Genomic DNA, 22,899 nt, shown 5'->3' on the forward strand with positions numbered 1-22,899 from the left:
CACTGCTGCCATCGGCACAGTCTTGGATTGACGGAACCCTAGTATTGCCATCTGGAAGATCATGTTACACGGATAGATCAAAGCTAGAGGACAGAGTGGGCCTGGGGGTTTACATTGAGAACCCAGGGACTGAGATCTGTTTTAGACTGCCTGACCATAATACGGTCCTGCAGGCAGAGATCCGGGCAATCATGGAATGCGTGAAGTAGTGTGGTACTAACGCGAGGACGTCGATTGTGAACATCTTTACCGACAGTAAAATTGCCAAAAGGGCAAAAACAACCAGGACGGTAAGGTCACAACCAGTCTTGCAGTGTAAGAAGGATATTAACGCCTTCTCTGAGGATGGCACGAACCGCATCGTTTGGATGCCGGGCCATAACGGAGTAAGGGGAAATGAAAGGGCAGACGATTTGGCGGTGAAGGCCAAAGTACTGCCGTCATTAAATTTGGTTAACCCGAAGCCTTTCGGATCGAAGCAGTCCGAGTTAAGGGAGTGGGCGACCAATGCGGTTGCAACATTGTGGAACTGCGAAACGCTCGGTAGGTCGGCGAGAATCCTATGGGGGGGATCCAGATCGTGAGAAGACGAGGCTATTACTGAAAGGAAGTAAGAAGGAGGTCAGCATAGCTATTGGTATCATAAGGGGACACATAGGACTACAAGTTTATTTATGTAAAATCGGTGCGGCAAGTGATAACATGTGTAGGGCATGCGGGGAAGATGATGAGATGTTGGAGCATTTCCTTTGTCATTGCCCGGCTTTCGCGTACAACAGATACCGGTACTTAGGTAGAGACACCATATCAGACATGAACCAACTTAGGGGAGTGGTATTGAAAACAATTAAGGATTTTGTAAGTAGCACGGAATTCCTAACTTAAAATTTTCTTTTAGAGGTTACTTTGTTGTTTTTAGAGCACACAACAAGCCGATTGCTGGCTTAGGTGTAAGTCCATAGTGGCAGGGGACGGATCTGCACCCTCTTTTCAACCTAACCTAAATTAACCTAACCTACTTGACCCCAAATTTAAATACCAGATTTGCATTTTTGATTATTATAAGGGTACTAACAAAAATTTACTTTCTTATTGTACCCATCTCTGATATATCTCGAAAATATCGCGAAATACATCCTTCGGTAAAGTTTGTATAAAAAGGGCCCCAAGCAAAAGTTTGGCCTGAGAACAAGAAAAGCGAGCTAAGTTCGGCCGGGCCGAATCTTATATACCCTCCACCATGAATCGCATTTGTCGAGATCTTTTCCCGGCATCTCTTCTTAGGCAAAACAGGATATAAGAAAAGATTTGCTCTGCTATTAGAGCGATATCAAGATATGGTCCGGTTTGGACCACAATTAAATTATATGTTGGAGACCTGTGTAAAATGTCAGCCAATTCGAATAAGAATTGCGCCCTTTGGGGGCTCAAGAAGTAAAATAGAGAGAGATCGATTTATATGAGAGCTATAACAGGCTATAGACCGATTCAGACCATAATAAACACGTATGTTGATGGTCATGAGAGGATCCGTCGTACAAAATTTCAGACAAATCGGATAATAATTGCGACCTCAAGATCCCAGATCGGTTTATATGGCAGCTATATCAGGTTATTAACCGATGTGATCCTTATTCGTCACAGTTATTGAAAGTCATAATAAAACACGTCATGCAAAATTTCAGCCAAATTGGATAGGAATTGTGTCCTCTAGAAGATCAAGAAGTCAAGTCCCAGATCGGTTTATATGACAGCTATATTCTGTTATGGACCGCTTTGAACCATGCTTGGCACAGTTGTTGAATATCATAAGAAAATACTTCAAGACCCAAGCTTGGTTTATATGGCAGCTATATCAGGTTATGCACCGATTTGAACCTAACTTAGCACAGATGTCGGAAGTCATAGCGAAACACGTCGTGCTAAATTTTATTCTAATCGGATAAGAATTGCGCCGTCTAGAGACTCAAGAAGTCAAGACCCAAGATCGGTTTATATGGCAGCTATATCAGGTTATGGACCGATTTGATCTACACTTGGCGCAGTTGTTGGCTATCAAAATACGTCTTTCAAAATTTCATTCCAATCGGATGAGAATTGCGCTCTCTAGAGGCTCACGAAGTCAAGACCCAAGATCGGTTTATATGGCAGCTATATCAAAACATGGACCGATATGGCCCATTTACAATCCCAACCGACCTACACTAATAAGAAGTATTTGTGCAAAATATCAAGCGGCTAGCTTTACTCCTTCGAAACACGTCGTTCAAAATTTCATTCCAATCGGATAGGCATTGCGCCCTCTAGAGGCTCATGAAGTCAAGACCCAAGATCGGTTTATATGGCAGCTATATCAAAACATGGACCGATATGGCCCATTTACAATCCCGACCGACCTACACTAATAAGAAGAATTTGAAGAATTTCAAGCTTTACTCCTTCGAAAGTTTGCGTGCTTTCGACAGACAGACGGACGGACGGGCACGGCTAGATCGACATAAAATGTCACGACGATCAAGAATACTTAATGGGGTCTCAGACGAATATTTCGAGTAGTTACAAACAGAATGACGAAATTAGTATACCCCCATCCTATGGTGGAGGGTATAAAAATCCCTCAGGGCTCTGCTGACCTAGTATTTCCATGTCCATATGAAATTTATTTATGTCGTCATTTCTTGTTTACATCTCACACACACAAAGTTATCGCTAGCGGTAATTGAGATTCTGTCTTCATATCTCTGTCACAAACCATGAAAAAAAAACACTTAAAAGAAATTTTTTTCATGAGGTTAAGTAATGGCTTTAAAATGCCACTGCCCTCCGGATTTCAATTAAAACTGCAAACATTTACATGTCATTTCCACAAACAAAATAAAAAGAGAATATGCATTAAAATTGTGTCAACCTGCATTAAAACCATTACAACAGTGTAATCATCTCACGATTAATATCCACCCATGCTGCATCTTCAGTTACTGGTACTGGTAGCATGGATAAAGTTTCCATTACATGATGGCTGCACCTGATGGTTTAACATGAGTAGAACAATGCATTCGCATCATGCTATGCTTTTGCATTTTATCACTTTAATTCTTTTGTTGTAGTTTTTACATTTTACATGAGGACATTAAACTGTTTACGATCAACAAAGCGAAAATAAGATTTGTGAGTGACATAAAGGATGGCTGGGAAAATATAAAAAAAAATCAAAGATGAGTTATTTAAAACTCTGTATTTGACAAAAATTTACCTTTGAAATGTATGAGTCCTCATGTTATCGATTATGAACTAAGAATGGCCAATGCAACCTTTAGATTGCGGAATTTCTTTGGCAACCTATACATGATCAAAACTCGCCGAGCTGACCACCCAAAGAAACCTGAATTACAATTTCCTTCAAAAGGTCTCAGTCCTACAAAGCGTTTCCTATTGTCCTGGCCGATTTTCTTCATCACAGCGTGTATTGCCGTCTCGCTACGAAGGGAGTTTATCTAGACAACCTCAATTATTGGTACTCCAGTAAATACGCTTCTAGGGACTGGGTGATGGTATATTCGTCGGCTCTCTGTTCGTTAGGCTGTATTAAGTCTCCTGTCATTTCACCTCCCTTAGTTTCAATATTAGGATCTTTGCCTATCCTAGTGTTTCCAATATCGTCAGCTCCCTGTTCGTTAGCCTGCATTGAGTCTTCTGCCACTGGAATGTCTGTTGTTTATGGAATACTGTGAGGATTGTCTTCACAACTCGTAAAACTACATTAAACTCTGCTAATCTACTTTCTTGTAATCAAAGGAACAGGACAGGAATAAAAGTTTCCTTGGAATTTTTATTTTCGACAATTAAAGAGCTTTTAGTGAAATACCATGCTACGATATGGTTGCCCAAAAAGTAATTGCGGATTTTTCATATAGTCGGTCATATAGTCACAGCTTGTGACTCTGTAATTGCATTCTTTCTTCTGTCAGTTATCAGCTTTTACTTTTAGCTTGCTTTAGAAAAAGAATGTAAAAAAGTATATTTGATTAAAGTTCATTCTAAGTTTTATTAAAAATGCATTTACTTTCTTTTAAAACCGATAAAAATCCGCAATTACTTTTTGGGCAACCCAATAGTATATCGCTTGACTAACAGTTTAAAAATATAAGTGCCTTTATCTGAATCCCATATGATCTTTATTGGTCTACGAATTTAAGTTTGGATGTAAGGTGTACTCCATTCTTAAAATACTTTATTTCAGCCCGATATTCTCACGTTTTCTCTGATTTAGTGGTGTTTTCGGGGGTAAGGTGGTCCCCAAGACGCTTGGGCATGAAAAAATATCAGCATCATGCTCTTCTCTCAAATACCATTTATTTAAACTCATATTGCCTTTGGTTTAAGGGGAGTTTACACGATGAGGCGTCCCCCAAACACATGGCCCCAAGATTGGTTATCAAATTCGTTTTCTAACCTCAAATGCATTTCATTCGAGCCAAGTATTGGCTTGGTCGAAAAATGTTTACCCTTTCGCGGGAGTTTTGGGGAAAGGGTAATGCCCTAAATACATGGTCTTACATTTGGATATCAAATTCGTATTCTACTCCCAAACACCTTTATTTGAGCCCCATATTGCGATGGTCAGTAAAAAAATGCTGTTGGGGTATTGGGGTATTTTGGGAAAGGGGTACACCCCCAAAAATTAGTCCCGAAAGTGGGTATCAATTCTCGTTCTTCCGCCCAATTCCTTTTATTTAAACCCCATATTGACATGGTCGGTAAATATGCCCGATTTAGAAGTGTTTTGGGGAGGTGGTCCCCCAAATACTAAGCCCTGAAAATATATCAGCAACGTGCTCTATTCTCATATATTTGAACCCCATATTGCCATTGGCCTCAAAATTGGATAACAAATTAGTTTTCTTAGTCGGAAAACATGAGCAGTTTTGGGGGGTGTATTGGTGGATTGGAAGGCAACTCAGACTTGGCTTTAAAAATATATATCAGATTCGTGTTCTACTCTTAAATACCTTTTATATGAGCCTCATATTCCAATGGTCAGCAAATACTTCCTATTTGGGTGGTGTTATGGAATAGGGGTGGCGCCATAGACACTTTTTCCGAACATTGATATCAGATTCGTGCTTTACTTCTAAAGACCTTTCATTTGAATCCCATATTGATATGGCCGTAAATTTGTCATCTTTGGGTATGTTCTCGGGGATGGGCGCCCCCCCAAACACTTGGTCCAACATCAGGATATCAGATTCGTATTCTACACTCAAATACCTTTTATTTAAGCCCCATATTGCCATGGTTAGCCATGTTTGGGAGGTGTTTTGGGGAAGGGGTGGAACCCCAGAAACTTTGTCCCAAACTTGGATATCAGATTCGTATTTTACTTGCAAATACCTTTCATTTGAGTCACATATTGCCATGGTCGGTAAATATGTACTTTTTGGGGGTGTTTTGAGGTTTGGTGTGGTCCCCCAAACACTTGGTCCGACAATTGGATATGAGATATGCTTTCTAATCTTAAATACCTTTCATTTGAGTCCCACATTGCCGTGATTAGTGTATATGTATATTTGGTGGTGGGGGGTCCCCCCTAGGTACCCAATCCGAAAATTGAGATACCAACTATTTTTTTTAGGTTACTGTTAGTGTGCAAACAAAATTTCGCTTAAATCGCCGTACCCATCTCGGCGTTTCTGGAAATTAGGGTAAGGGGGAGGGTGCGCCCCCCTTACGATGTCAAAAAATGCAATGCTCTATTTTCACCACGTCATCATTATGCACCATCTGAGAAAATTTCAAAAAAATTGGTTCAGCGTTTTTTGAGCCTATACGGAACAGACAAACAAACAAACACAAATTGATTTTTATACCCTCCACCATAGGATGGGGGGTATACTAATTTCGTCATTCTGTTTGTAACTGCTCGAAATATTCGTCTGAGACCCCAAAAAGTATATATATTCTTGATTGTCGCGACATTTTATGTCGATCTAGCCATGTCCGTCCGTCCGTCTGTCTGTCAAAAGCACGCTAACTTCCGAATGAGTAAAACTAGCCGCTTGAAATTTTGCACAAATTCTTCTCATTAGTGTAGGTCGGTTGGTATTGTAAATGGGCCATATCGGTCCATGTTTTGATATAGCTGCCATATAAACCGATCTTGGGTCTTTACTTCTTGAGTCTCTAGAGTGCGCAATTCTTATCCGATTGGAATGAGATTTTGCACAACGTATTTTGTTATGATATCCAACAACTGTGCCAAGTATGGTTGAAATCGGTTCATAACCTGATATAGCTGTCATATAAACCGATCTTGGGTCTTGACTTCTTGAGCCTCTAGAGGGCGCATTTCTTATCCGATTTGAATTGATTTTTGCATTATTTTGTTATGATATCCAACAACTGTGCCAAGTATGGTTGAAATCGGTTCATAACCTGATATAGCTGTCATATAAACAGATCTGGGGACTTGATTTCTTGAGCTTCTAGAGGGCGCAATTCCTATCCGATTTGGCTGAAATTTTGCATGGCGTATTTTGTTCTTACTATCTATTACTTACTTACTTACTATTTTGTTCTTACTATCAACAACTGTGTCAAATAAGGTTCTAGTCGGTTCATAACCTGATATAGATGCCATATAAACCGATCTGGGATCTTACTTCTTTAGCCTCTAGAGGCCGCAATTATTATCCGATTTGCCTGGAATTTTGGACGACGGATCCTCTCATGACCATCAACATACGTGTTTATTATGGTATGGTATGGTAATCGATCTCTATATTTTACTTCTTGAGCCCCCAAAGGGCGCAATTCTTATTCCAATTGGCTGACATTTTACACAGGTGTCCAACATATAATTTAATTGTGGTCCAAACCGGACCATATCTTGATATCGCTCTAATAGCAGAGCAAATCTTTTGTTATAACCTTTTTTTGCCTAAGAGGAGATGCCGGGAAAAAAACTCGACAAAAGCAGGAGGATATATAAGATTATAGGATATATTATATAAGATGGAGGATATATAAGATTCGGCCCGGCCGAACTTAGCACGCTTTTACTTGTTATATATAAGAAGATTGGGTCTTAGACGAATATTTCGAGGAGTTACAAACAGAATGACAAAATAAGTTTACCCCAATCCAATGGTGGAGGTTTTAAAAAAAACACATAAAATTCACAAAAATCAGAAATATGTATGAAAACTTTATTTGAATCGATAGTAATTTGATGATTGAAGATTATTCCATGCAAATGTTGGCCGTGACTGCGCCTTAAATGGGCCATCCGCTTAGTCCATTTTTGCATACTCTTTCCAACAATTCGGCCGATATCCCACGAATAAATGATTTAATGTTGTCTTCCAATTCGTCAATCAAAGCGGGCTTATCTTTATAGACATGAGCTTTAACATAACACCACAAAAAATAGTCTAATTTCTCTAAATCGCATGATCTAGACGGCCAATTGTCCTGTCGCGAACATGAAATAAAATGTTCACCAAACTCGCCTCTCAATGAGTCCATTGTTACTCATCCTGTGTGGCATAAGTTGGATATCATCTCACGATAGCGCTCACCGGTCACAGTTATGTTACGATTCGCATCATCTTTGAAGGAAGTACGGCCCAATGATGCCACCTACCCATAAACCGCACCAAAGTGTGACTTTTTCTGAATGCATAGGCAGCCTTTGCAATGCTTCTGACTGATCTTCATTCCAAAATAGACAATTTTCCTTATTTACGTACCCATTGAGCCAAAAATGAGCTTCCTCATTGAACATAAGAAGCGCGCGTTGAGCTTTCTTAACAGAGCACGCATGTTAATAATAAAATTCAATAATTTGCATGCGTTGTTCGTTTGTAAGACGATTCGTGGTTAAATTATAGATCAAACTGAAGATAGGTAGGAACTAGAAGGCATCTTCCTTCTATTGTTCCTGTAGTATCACAATCGACGAAAACCTGTGAGTCTGATGGCAGACTGCCTCACGATTCACAGTTACGTTACGATTCGCATAATCTTTGAAGAAGTACGGTCCAATGATGCCACCACCCCATAAGCCGCACCAAACTGTGACTTTCTCTGAATGCATAGGTAGCCTTTGCAAAGCTTCTGATTGATCTTCATTTCAAAATCGACAATTTTAAACAGCGTGAGCTGTTTAAACCATTGTTGACAAAAAGATAATAACTAAAAAATCCCCCTTTATACACCAATTTGCTATGGTGGTTTCAAAAAAAATTAAATATCCCCTGGAAGTTTGTCAAGCAATTTTTGTTTTCAAACACACACTCATCAAACAATTATTGTCTGAATTTGTTTTCCTTGCTTGCCTGCTACTTCAGTTTAAAATGATATTTGCATTTTTTTTTTCAAACTCACAAAACATTTTCGCCAACCGAGAAAACTCTCAACAAGCACTTTGTGATGTTGCCACTGTCAACTTGTGTTGTTTTGGGTGTGTGTGTGTATGTGTGTGTGTGTATTTTTGCTGTTTTTATTTCTTTGCAGCCATCAATTTCCGTATTGCCAATGTATAGTACACAAAAGGATTCAATTATAAATCAAAGTTGTACAGATTCTGGATGTTTGCTTTTTTAGGGGTTTTTGCATTCTGAATCGTTCATTCTTGGAGTTATTGTGGTTGGTTGGCGCACGGTATGTACAACTTGCAATAAACAATTCAGTGACATTCAGTTATGCATACCGATATGCACACACACACACACAAAGGCAGTGAGACTGGATTGGTACAACTTGGCCGAGGAAATTTTTCAGGCCTTTCTGTACAAGTGGCTCAGATCCGGTTGCAATATTTTAAGTACGCTCAGGGCCTTCAAGAAGGAGCTACGAAATTCTGTAGGGATTTTGTCCGATTGATTGAGGAACTGTCTGCTATAAAGGAGACATTCAGATTGCGGAAGCTTATATCTAAGGACAGTCCGTACATAGGGAACTTACAGAGGCCAAATGGAGAGTGTAGTGTCTCTTCGCGGGAAACCCAGTCACATTTGCTTGAGACACTTTTTCAGGAGTGCAACCCAACGGAACATGGAATATAAGGACATGGAGCATGTTGCCGACAGACTGGTGACTCATGAAAGTGTACGTTGGGCATTATACGCCTTTGGACCATTTAAGTCCCTGGAGTCGGACAGCATTTTTCCGAAAATGCTGTTGAAGGCTTTCGACCATCTAAGTGATGAATACGTAAAAATGTTTAGGGCATGTTTAAGATTTGCCTATGTTCCCAGATCTTGTTGGAGGGTTAAGGAAGTTTTTATAGCGAAGGCGGGAAAGCTGCAACACAGTTCAGTGAATGATTTTAAAATCATCAGTCCCATTTCATTTACTCTGAAGACACTGGAGAAGAGATGGGGGTCATCTTACATTTTTCGCTGTCAGCATGCCCATATAAAGGGCAGATCAGTAGATTCTGCTTTACATTATGTAGTACATCAAATTGGGAGGCATATCGATTATAAGGACTTCTTCCTGGCGGCGATTTTGGATATTGAGGGATCTTTTAACAACGTGAGCTCCTCTGCCATAGATGCGGCACTTAGGGGTGCTGGTGTGGGGAATAATGTAATTTTGCTTGGATGATGAATATCTTCTGGTATAGGAAGATAGCGGCCAGTATTGGTGCCAAGACGGTGAGGCTGAATGTCACTAGGAAACACCACAGGGAGGGGTAATAACGCCTCTGCTCTGGATCCTCTTGAAGGACGATCTTCTTGATAGATTGGTTGTTAGGTTAGGTTTAAGTGGCAGTCTGCCATCAGATTCACTTTGACGTTTTCGTCCATTGTGATACCACAGGAACAGAAGAAGGAAGATGCCTTCTAGCTCCTATTATCCAGATCGCTTTAAAAAGCCCAATAACTTGCGAATGTTCACATCCGCTAAATCAGACAGGTTCTCAAAGAAATGAGAACCTAAAGTGGCACTCCTTCCGACTGCTAGTGCGGAACACACACACACACAGAAGGTGTTCTATAGGTGTTTTCTTCGATGTCCTCACAGCTTCTGCAAAAGTCGTTGCTGGCAACCTTCAGTCTCTCAGCATGTTTTCCGATTAGACAATGACGGACACAAAGACTGAGACGTCTGTTCAAGCCAATGACAGCAAAGCAGTAGACCTCTTCAAGTCTAGATAAGGCCATATATTGGGTTGCCCAAAAAGTAATTGCGGATTTTTCATATAGTCGGCGTTGACAAATTTTTTCACAGCTTGTGACTCTGTAATTGCATTCTTTCTTCTGTTACTTTTAGCTTGCTTTAGAAAAAAAGTGTAAAAAAAGTATATTTGATTAAAGTTCATTCTAAGTTTTATTAAAAATGCATTGATTTAGTTTCTATTAAAAAATCCGCAATTACTTTTTGGGCAACCCAATAGTTTTGGAATGCTCACAGCATTCTTGGACAGCAGACTGGTTTGGAGACTAAACATGGAGTCAAGGATAAGAAAGTCCTTCACGGCATTATATTCGTGTCAGAAACTCGTGTGTAGTAAGGCCCAGACATAAGCATTGGTTGTTCACGGCGGTGGTGTGGCCAGCTCGGGCCTATGTTTGCCACGTTTGGTTTACGCGTAGGGCAAAGATTCCTATCTTTTGGATACTCACTCTGCAGGGGGTGACTTTAAAGTTATAGCAGTCAACGAAGTTTTTGGGAATTATTTTGGACAGCAGATTGGATTAGAGTCTGAACATGGAGCCAAAGATTAAAATGTCCTCGTGCAATATATTCGTGTCAGAAGCTCGTGGGTAGCAAGTGGGATTTGAGGACAAGGCTTATGCATTGGTTATTTTCGGAGGTGGTGCGGCCAGTTCTGTCCAATGTTTGCCATGTTTGATGGCCGGTGACGGATTTTATGTCACATGTCCTTAACCTTAACAGGATGAATAAGGCCTCTTAAAGATTTGTGTCTATGGCTGTGGGCATCACTGCAACTGAGTCGTTAGAGGAATTCAGCCTATGGAATTTTTTTATAAGAGAGACAACAGGAGCTCTTCCCAGATTGTCGCAGCTTGAATCGAGCCAGTGACCCAGCAAGGCACACATGTACATTAAATAGTACCACGGGGGTCTGTCGAAGGACTTCCAGATAGAATGGATGCGGTGGATAAGGGATTCAAGTTAGACTACCTACCCTGGCGGAGTGGCAGAAACGACGGCTAAAGTTTTCAAACATTAACTTTTTTACTGTTAGATCGAAGTTGGAGAAGGGAACAGGATGTGGAATCTATTGCAGTGAACTCATCTCCTTAGGGATAAGGACAATTTTCATTTCCTATGCCAATGCCCTGCCCTATGCCTTAGAAGAAATAGGCAACTTGGTTTCTTCTTCTTTCAGGCACTAAATTAACTCAGTGGCGTAAACCCAGTCAAATACTAGGCCTTCATCAAGGCGTAAAAGTGGTACGAGAGGTATCTCCTTCAGGCGGCTGTTGGAGATCAGAGAAGAGGGAGAGTTCACGAGGAAACACAATTGGTGACATGATGGCTTATGCGGATGTTAACACATAAGTTTTTCTTTGGTTTTGTCGTTTCCAAATATCCATTTTCGACCATATAAAGTATATACATCTTGAACGTCGTAAAAATCGAAGGCGATCTAGCCATGTCCGTCCGTCTGTCTGTTGAAATCACACTACAGTAGTTAAAAATAGAGATAAAGAGCTGAAACTTTGTACGATGTTTCTTTTTGTGCATAGGCAAGTTAAGTTCGAAGATGGGCAATATCGGACTATATCTTGATATAGACCCCATATAGACCGATCCACCGATTTAAGGTCTTAGCCCTATAAAACCCACATTTATTATCCGATTTTGCTGAAATTTGGGACAGTGAATTGTATCGCTTCGACATCCTTCTTTAATTTGACCCCGATCGGTTCAGATTTGAATAAGGCTGCCATATAGACCGATCTCTCAATTTAGGGTCTTACGCCCATAAAAGAAGCATTTGTTGTCCGATTCAGCCAAAACTTGAGACAGTGAGTTGTGTTCGGCCCTTCGATTTTCTTCTCCAATTTGGCCCAGATCGGTCTAGATTTGGCTATAGCTGCCATATAGACCGATCTCTCGATTCAAGGTCTTGGGTCCATTAAAGGCGCATTTATGAGCCGATGTCGCCGAAATTCGGGACAGTGAGTTGCGTTAGATCCTTCAATTTGGTATAGATCGGTCCAGATTTGGACATAGCTGCCGTATAGACCGATCTCTCGTTTTAAAGTCTTTAGGCAATCAAAGGCGCATTTATTGTCCGATATCGCCAAAATTTTGGACAGTGAGTTGTGTTTGGTCCCTCATCATCTTTCTGCAATTTGGCTCAGATCGGTTCAGATTTGGATATAGCTGCCATATAGACCGATCTCTCGATTTAAGGTATTTGCCCGTAAAAGGCGCATTTATTATCCAATTTTTCCGAAATTTGGGATAGTGAGTTGTGTTGGGCTCTTCGATATCTTTTTCTCAATTTGGCCCAGATCGGTTTAAATCTGGATATAGCTGCATTATGGGCCAATCTGCCCAAAAATGGCGCATGTATGGTCCGATTTCGCAGCAATTTGGGTCCATGAGTTGTATATGGCCCTTCGACGTCCTTCTTCAATTTTGCCCAGATCGGTCTAGGTTTAGATATAACTGCCATATAGACCGATCTCTCGATTTAAGGTCTTGGGACCGTATAAGATGCATTTATTGTTCAATTGCGCCACTATTTGGGACCGTGAGTAGTGTTAGACCCTTCGAAGTCCTTCTTCATTTTGGTCCAGATCGGTTCAGATTTGGATATAGCTGCCATATAGACCGATCTTTCGATATAAAATCTTGGCCCCATAAAAGCGCATTTATAACCTAAATATTTTATATTCGCTGAAATTTGACACCACCCAAATTCTTTCTATTTGGGTGGTGTTTTGGGGGTGGGTTGGTCCCATAGACACTTTTCCCAAATATTGGTATCAGCTTAGTGCTTTACTCCAAAAGACCTTTAATTTGAGCCCCATATTGCGATGGTCGTAAATTTGTCCCCTTTGGGGGATGTTTTTGGGGAGAGGCGTCCCCCTAAACTCTTGGACCCATAATTGGATATCAGATTCGAATTCTACACTAAAATACCTTTTATTTAAGCTCCATATTCGCATGGTCAGTAAATAAGACCTGTTTGGGGAAGGGGTGGACCTCCAGAAACGTGTTCCCACATTAGAATATTAGATTTTATTCTACTCGCAAATACCTTTTATTTGAGTCCTATATTGCCATGGTCGGTAAATATGTCCGATTTAGGAGTGTTTTGGGGGTTGGGGTGGTCCCCCTAACACTTGGTCCGACAATTGGATATCAGATACGTTTTCGAATCTTAATTACCTTTCATTTGAGTCCCATATTGTCGTCATTGGTCTAAATATATGTTTGGTAGGTTTTAGGGTGGGGCGGCCCCCCTAGGTACCCCATCCGAAATTTGGATACAAAATTTTTATTTTTAGGGTGCTATATGAGAGCACACAAAATTTCGATTAAATCGCACCACCCATCTTCGAGATCTGATGTTTCTGAAAATTAGGGTAAGGGGGAGGGTCCGCCCACCCTTCAGATATCAAAAAATGTAGTACCCTATTTTCACCACGGATTATGCATTATGCACCATCTGTGAAAATTTCAAGCAAATCGGTTAAGCCGTTTCTGAGTCTATAAGGAACACACAAACATACAAACAAACTGGCAAACAAACACAAATTGATTTTTATATATAAGAAGATAGGGTCGGAAACGGATATTTCGATATCCATCGGTGGTAGGTATAAAAATATTTTCACTCAAAAACGGTGGCCGTTTAAATTTGTAACTTTTAGTATTAGCTATCCTGTATTGCTAATTTACCTTGCACATGCTAAAAGGCCCCTATAGACTATGGGCATTAACATTCCTCTCAACTCTGTAAAAACATTTATCGATGGACCACTACATTGCACCAACATCGCAGCATTGAGCATGTATGTTATGTATGGTTATGTACAAATATCTGTTAATAGTTAAAATTCCATTACATGCCTGTTACCGTGTCCGCATTCCAGAATCCTTGCCTGCTTTCTTGCTTGCTTGCTTGCATGTAACTTGCAATCGGTATATTTGTGTTCATGTTTGTCCCTGTGACAGTTGCTGCAGAGAATATCAGAGCGAATATTGTTTGAGGTTCGAATATTTAATGAAATACCCCACTTACTTGGCAGTTTACAGGGAATGGATTGTATTTTACAACTCAAGAATGTGATTGTGGCGAATAGACGTTGGTTGCCCCTATAAATTAATAGAAGTTCCATGGCAAGAACTGATGTGGGAATTTTTGCAAATAATTTCCATTGTTGAGGTCATCTAAAGATTCCGAAGCTTTGGTGACAATGAAGCATAAGATATCGTAGCAACTGTTAAGCAATTTATCACATTGTGCTTGTTTGAGTGTTCTGGATGGTCATAATCGGATGAACCTCATGAATAATGAAAACGAGTAGAAATCTATCATTCCAAGTTATAAGTTATGAAGTGTCCATAATTGGGACATTATCGAATATAGCTGATGTACAAAATGATTTTGGTTTTGAATTCAGTAGTTCCATATGGGAGAAAATCATAAATTTTTAGGATATAAATTAATATGGGGGATTTTGTTATACTCAATAGGTTCTACATATTCATATGTAATATTTTTATCATTTAATCTGAACTACACTTCTACTTAAAGTTGATGAAAATACTATATACTATAAGTTAACTGCCTTATTCTAATTGTACTTAAAAACACTTCGCCTTTGATGTAGGTCAACGGAACGGCAAAGGAAGCAGAACCTATTCTTGTTGTATTACATTTTATTTCATTTCATTTACGTCTAAGTTTAATTTTCTAAGCGATGTACATTGTTTATGGTGTTCTATGCAAGTACTCGTAAATCTTCATATCTTTCATTCAACGATGCTTCTTACATTAGTTTTTGTTTTCTTCAGCATAATGAAATATTTAACAATGGCTCTTAGCGATAGGAAGAGCAAAGTTGAAATGCTTCCTAAAAGTGCAGTATGGTGGGAAAGCCTTATGAAACGAAATTTTATTCATTTTTGTAGCGTGCCATATTCTATAGACATAGTAAAGAAGTACACATTTTCTTTCATTCTTCCATAATGACTTTTTATGAAACTATTTTAGTTCCAAAGCGTCATGTTTAAAGAGAAAAATTAAAAAAGTTAAACATTATAGGACTTTTGTTATATTCAGTTAGCCTTTTATTATAAAAAAATGAAATAAATGAATTCTTTCTTTGAAAAGAGATTAAGAACATAGGGTATTGATATTGAATCATTGATATTGATTAAATTCAATATCACCGATATTGGTTTATTTACTATCAATACCTACGGTCCAATTTTTCTGTCAGTGTAGCAAGATGGGAGTTGAATTTATAAAATGTTACGCATTAACATTTCGTCAAAATCAGGTGAATCCAACTATAGCATCTATGTTGAAATATGGTCCGATCTGCACCAAACTCGGTGAGACGTATGGGTTTAAAAACAGCTCACCGTTCCAAATTTCAGCAATATCGGACAATGAATGCAGCTTCCAGAGATCGCCATGGTAGCCGAGAAGGTAGCATGCTCGCATTATTAATGCGATGGGTTCGATTCCCATCATAGGCCTGATTTGCCGCTGCTGTGTTATCGTAATGGACTTAAATAGTCTATTTGACTCTGTTTAAAATATAAACTGCCATTCAACGGCTTATTCAATCTATATATATAACAAGTGCTAAGTTCGTCCGGGCCGAATCTTATGTACCCTCCACCATGGATCGCATTTGTCGATGCTATTGGAGATATATAAAGTTTAGTCCGATTCAGACCATAAGTAAATTTAATGTTGAACACCATAGTAGAAGTCATTGGGTAATATTGTATTTCAGTCCATTCGGACAAGAATTGCACCTTGTGGGGCTCTAGAAGTATATTCGGGAGATCGGTTTATATGGGAGCTGTATCAGGCTATAGATCTATTGGACACGTATATTGAAGGTCATGAGAGAAGCTGTTGTACAAAATTTTACCAAAATCGGATAAGAATTGCGCCCTCTAGGCTTTAGAAGTCACGATCACGGTTTATACGGAGATACATGCACCGATTTAAGAGGCATTTTGTATGCCCAAAAACACGGAATTGGAATAAAAGTTTTGGGTCCAATAACCTGGGTGGACGCCTCATCCTAAAACCCACCCGGGCGGACACGTTAACAGATTGGGACAATATGGGTATCAAATGAAAGGTATGTAAGAGTAGATTACGATTTTGATATACAAATTTTGCCCAAAGTGTTCGGCGGGTCCCCCACCACCAAATAACTCCCCAAGAGGACGCTATGGGTATCAAATGTAAGGTATTTGAAGGTAGAGTACAAATCTGAAATAAAAATGTATTCCTTGGTGTCTGGGAAGCCTACCAACCCCCAACCAAGTTTATGTCAGTAGAGTTCGAATCTACTGTTAATATAAGGTGTTTTGGAGTTGGCGCTCTCTAAAGAGTGGCAAAACGTGCCTCCTGGAAGATTTTCCGGGAAAAGGTCATTAGCGTTAATGACGCCGCTAAGATAAAAAAGTTTCTCTCAAAAACCCATGTCCAAACTCAAACTTTAGTAGACGACATGGGAGTGAGAGCAGAGACAACGGAGGGCATGATGAAAACCCATTTTCCACAAGATACGACGGGAATCACGGAGACACCGGAATCTTGGAATAATGACATTGATGGAAGTTATGGTGAAGGAATCCTTTAGGAGCTTCAAATCGTTTAAATCATCCGGACTTGATGGAATATTTCCGGCGTTACTACAGAAAGAGGCAGAGTATCTAGCGCCTCAACTGGCCAAAATTTTCACAGCGTGCCTAGGACTTTCATATACTCCGAAAGCCTGGCAGACGGCAAGGGTGGTGGTGGCGAGGCAAGTTATGCGAAACCAAAGGCCTACAGATCTAAAGCCTTACCTACTCTCTACTCAAAACCATGGAACGTATTGCGGACACCATGATAAAGAGTAGGATTTCCAGGGAACTGCTCAAAAACAAACAGCATGCCTATGTCAAGGGAAGGTCGGTGGAGACTGCCTGCACGAGGTTGTGTATAAAGTAGAAGAATTCTTCGCTGCAAAAACGTACACACTGGCTATATGCATTGACATCGAGAAGGCTTTTAACAATGTGCGGACCGACACACTGATCCAATCCTTAGACCAGTACCGGATGGACCCGGTCCTAAGACACTGGATAAACCAAATGCTAAGGATCAGGTGTATGAATTGTGTGTCCCATGGCATAAATATAAGGGAGAAAGTGGCACAGGGCATGCCACAGGGGGGCATTTTATCGCCACTCCTATGGGTGACCTATTACGGATGCTGACTGAGGAGGTATTTGAACCCGTCTGCTACGCGGACGATGTTCTAGTACTTCTAAGGGGTAAGGATGTAAGGATCCCAACGAGCTATGCAGAAGGGCCGAAAGGTCTTGCATATGGCATATGACTGGGCTAGATCCAGGAGTCTCAATGTTAACCCAGAAAAGACTGAAATATATCAGTTCACGAGGAAGACGAAGTTGGGCCAATTTGACGCACCACGTTTCTTCAATAAGACGATTTCGATATCTGACAAGGTCAAATACTTAGGTGTGATCTTGGACAGGAAACTGAATTGGAAGTGTCACATTCAGAAGCGTACTGAGAGGGCTCACAGATGTTGGGCACTATGTAGAAGGGCCGTAGGCTCGAAAAGGGGCCTGAACCCGAGGATAGTCCACTGGCTCTACAGAAGCGTGATTAGACCAATACGTACTTACGCCTCAGTAATTTGGTGGACTGTTATGGAGAAAAAGTGCAACATGAGGACCATACAACAGGTTCAGAGAACATGTTGTCTTCGCATAGGCGGAGCGATGAGGACCACGACCACTAGGGCACTGGAGACTATACTAGATATCCGACTCATTGACATACAGATCAAATGTGAGGCAGCCACTGCGGAGGCCACCGTAGCGCAGAGGTTGGCATGTCCGCCTATGACGCTGAACGCCTGGGTTTAAATCCCGGCGAGACCATCGGAAACAATTTTCAGTGGTGGTTTTCCCTCCTAATGTTGGCAACATTTGTGAGGTACTATGCCATGTAAAACTTCTCTCCAAAGAGGTGTCGCACTGCAGGATGCCGTTCGGACACATCTTTAAAAAGAGGCCCCTTATCATTGAACTTAAACTTGAATCGCACTGCACTACTTGATATGTGAAAATTCCTTGGTGGAATGTTCATGGGCAAAATTTGCAAACAATTTTGCATTTGCAGCCACTGCGGCTATGAGACTTCTGGCGATGGGAGAATGAATTGAGAATGGGAGCAGCCCATACCATCGCGATATAATCGAGGCGACGAAAGGAAACCTGGAAGGAAGGGCAGAGGTTTCCAATGGGATACCTGAGATGAACCTAGAAGTCGAGTGCGAGGCACTGCTGTCAGTGGCACAGTCTTGGATTGACAGAACCCTAGTATTGCCATCTGGAAGATCATTTTACACGGATGGATCAAAGCTAGAGGACAAAGTGGGCCTGGGGGTCTACATTGAGAACCCAGGGACTGAGATCTGTTTTAGACTGTCTGACAATAATACGATCCTGCAGGCGGAGATCCGGGTGATCAAGAAATGCGTGAGGTGGTGTGGTGCTTACGCGAGGACGTCGAGTGTGAACATCTTAACCGATAGGATTCGGGTGAAATATTTGCACGTAACGTTCGGTTATGTCTTCCAACAATCGTGACAAGAATGGTTCGATTCAGTGTATAAACTGATATAACTCCCATATAAATCGATCTGCCGATTTGACATCTTGAGCCCTTAGAAGCCGTACATTTTGCACCCGGTTTTCTGGTACGATTTCCAACGTGCATGGTAAGTATTGTCCAAATTAGTCCACAATCTGACACAGCTCCCGTTAGCCGTCTGTTCTGCTCTTGGTAGTGTAAACTTTTGCCTGGTTTGCCGAAAGTTTGGTACGTTAAGTAAAATAATGTCCTGCATCTAGTTCAGTTTGTGTAAATTTTTACCAGAATCCATGGCCAAACTTAACACATTTTAACTTTATATTATTAGTCATGCCTAATTTGTTGGATTTCTATTGTAAATCCGTTTTCCAAAACAAAACAAAATTAATGTAATGAGACTCTGATCGACCTTTACACCACTTTTTCGCTGCCTTCACACAACTTTTTGGTTGCCTTCATTTAATTGTTGCCCAGGCATTAATGATTTTTTCCCCCCATTGTTAATTAGCCTTTAAATACACTTAATGAATTAATATTATGTATCTTCCTTTTACACAGAATTCCTTAAACTTTATGGTTGTATGAAATCTTGATTGTACGCTGAATTTACCTTTTTTCTGCTTCCATTGCCGTTTTATGGCCTGTTTGTAACAATGCCAAGGAGCTAGGAGGAAATTTCATGCGCATACCAAGGGAAATTCCGTCCAAAACTCGTAAATGTTTTATTGCAGTTTTCATTATCCATTGAGAAGATTCTGCTGCGTCCTTTTGTCGAAATTCTTAAGCACTTGAGTCGCTTTTGTGTTGCCATCGATGGATGCGAACAAAGAGATTTTCGTGGATTCCAAGTTATTTCCATAAAACATTTAAGTAAAGCCGTAATGTGTGTGTGTCACGATGTCCACAGATTGTAGGCGCTTCAGTTTGATGCAGTCAAGCACACCGTTTGCCAAAGTCGCCCCGTTATGTGCGAAAATATAGGATATTGGCTAAAATTTGTTAGGCTACGTTTAATCCAAAGAAAGAGAAAGTATGTCTGCCCTTGCAGTGACTATAAAAAAATATTCCTTTCTTAAACTATTACTCCAAATTTAAAAGCGATACCCTTTTCCTCAATCTTAAGCAAAATGATGTCTGTCATAAATAACCTCACATAGGTTCACATACAAACTGCAAATTTTGCCCATGAACATTCTATTAAGACACAGGGGGAAGACTTCACACAAATCAATGAGTGCTGTCTGATTCAAATTTAAGCTCAGTGATAAAGCAAATAATGCAAATTTTGCCCATGGACATTCCACGAAGGAACAGGGGCAAACTCCTCACATATCAATGAGTGCAGCCCGTTTCAAGTTTTAAGCTCAATGATAAGGGGCCTCCTTTTATAGACGTGTCCGAACGGCATCCTGCAGTGCGACACCTCTTTTAAGAGAAGTTTTACATGGCATAGTACCTCACAAATGTTGCCAGCATTAGGAGGGGAAAACCACCGCTGAAAATTTTTTGTGGTGGTCTCGCCAGGATTCAAACCCAGGCGTTCAGTGTCATAGGCGGATATGCTAACCTTTGCGCTACGGTGGCCTCCCAAAAAAGCGGCTCTACACTGCCTGGAATATTGGATATTGTATCAATGATAACACAGTGTCTGTGGCCGCCACATGACCAATCAGAAAACTTCCTTAACCTTACGGCAGTGGTTGCTGCCATTTGTATAGCCACAAGGTCCAGAGGCATAAGATGTAGCATTAAATTCAGTACATCAGATGGTGTCGTCCTTAGTGCGGTTGTGATGCACAAACAAGCCTTCCTTTGGATCCGGTTAAGTGTTAAGCAGTAGGTGGTTTTTTGAAGCGCCGTCCACCAGACTACAACACCATATAGCATTATTGGTCTGACAACTGCAGTATATACCCAATGCATGATGCGCAGTCTAAACTCCCAACTTTTGCCAATGGCTCTCTTGCAGGTGTATAGGGCAAGAGTTGCTTTTCTTGCCCTTTCTAAAATGTTGGATTTGAAGTTCAATTTCCAGGTATTTTGCGCTTTCTGTAAATGGAACATTCCCTCCTTCCAAGGAAACAGGTTCCACTGTAGGCAACTTGTATCTCCTGCCGAAAAGAACCACTTCTGTCTTGCACGGATTTATACCCAGAACACTTTCGGTAGCCCACCTTGCTGTTGCACGTAGAGCTTCCCGAAGTATATCTCGTAGAGTGCTGGGAGACTTTCTCCTAACCGCAATTGCGACATCATCTGCATACGCAACCATTTTTACACCTTTTTCTTCCAGAGACAATAATATATTGTTAATGACTCCTTGAGAAGTTCCTCTGCTGATCCATGTTTTTAGATTCACAGATCCCAAGCCTGCAGTAATGCGTCTTTTAGTAAGTTATTAATAAACTTTCTTATGGTAGAGTTTATGCCTAGAAACTCCAACTCCTTCATGAATGACGTCGGTTTTACATTATTGTGAGCACCTTCAATGTCAAGAAATGCTACCATTGTATATTCCTTGACTGCGAGAGGACCCTCTATATAGCCGACTAGCCGTAAAGAGCGGTGTCAGTGGATTTGTCTTTACTATATGCATGCTGCTGCCGCAAACAGGCGATCTCCAGGGATCTTTGCCCTAAGTTATGTTTCTATCAACCTTTCACCAAACACCTTACAATGTTGAAAATTGCCATAGGATATGTTCCAGCATTTCATTCTTCTATCTTTCCTTCAATCAATCCCATTAAAGAGGCTACAAACTGAATGACTGTCATCTAAATGGGCCAAATCGGTCCATGTTTTGATATAGCTGGCATGTAAACCGATCTTGGGTCTTGACTTCTTGAGCCCCTAGAGGGCGCAATTTTTATCCGATTTGACTGAAGTTTAACGTGGTGTTTGGGTATCACTTCCAACAACTATGCCAAGTATGGTTCAAATCGGTTCATAACCTGATATAGCTGCCATATAAACCGATCATGGGTGTTGACATCTTGAGCCTCTAGAGGGCGTAATTCTTATCCGATTGGAATAAAATTTTACACGACGTGTTTCGCTATGACTTCCAACAACTGTGTCAAGTATGGAGCAAATCGGTACATAACCTAATATAGCTGCCATATAAACCGATCTTGGGTCTTGACTTCTTAAGCCTATAGAGAGCGCAATTCTTATCCGATTTGGCTGAAATTTTGCACAACGTTTTTTATTATGTTATCCAACAACTGTGCCAAGTATGGTTCAAATCGGTCCATAACCTGATATAGCTGCCATATAAACCGATCTTGGGTCTTGACTTCTTGAGCCTCTAGTGGGCGCAATTTTTATCCGATTTGACTGAAATTTTCCATAAGGTGTTTTGTTATGACTTTCAACAACTGTGCTAAGTATGGTTCAAATCGGTTCATAATCTGGTATAGCTACCATATAAACGAGATCTTGGATGTTGACTTCTTGAGCCTCTAGAGGGCGCAGTTCGTATCCGATTTGACTGAAATTTTCCATGAGGTGTTTTGTTATGACTTTCAACAACTGTGTTAAGTATGACGCAAATCGGTACATAACCTAATATAGCTGCCATATAAACCGATCTGGGATATTGACTTCTTGAGCCTCTAGAGGGCGAAATTCTAATCCGATTTGGCAGAAATTTTGTACAATGGCTGTTCCCATGACCTTCAGCCTTCTTATTCAATATTCTTTGTTTGCCTAAAAAGATATACCGCGCATAGAACTCGACAAATGCGATCCATGGTGGAGGGTATACAAGATTCGGCCCGGCCGAGCTCAGCACGCTCTTACTTGTTTTTATCTCAGGCTAACTCTTCTAATCTAAGCCGTCTTTTAAACCCCCTATATGAAGATGCATGGTGTCATAATCAGTTCATCCTACTAAACTTAATACATATCCTCTCGCCTGATTGTTTCTTCTTCCAGTAGAAATCATTTATTTGTTCTTAATTTGTTCACCAAGAAAATGAAATAACTTTCCTTCACATTTCAGTGACATCCGTTGCTGTTGTTTTCAGTTCAAAAGAAAA

This window comes from Stomoxys calcitrans, chromosome 3 (genome assembly GCF_963082655.1).
Source record: "Stomoxys calcitrans chromosome 3, idStoCalc2.1, whole genome shotgun sequence".
Classification (NCBI taxonomy): domain Eukaryota; kingdom Metazoa; phylum Arthropoda; class Insecta; order Diptera; family Muscidae; genus Stomoxys; species Stomoxys calcitrans.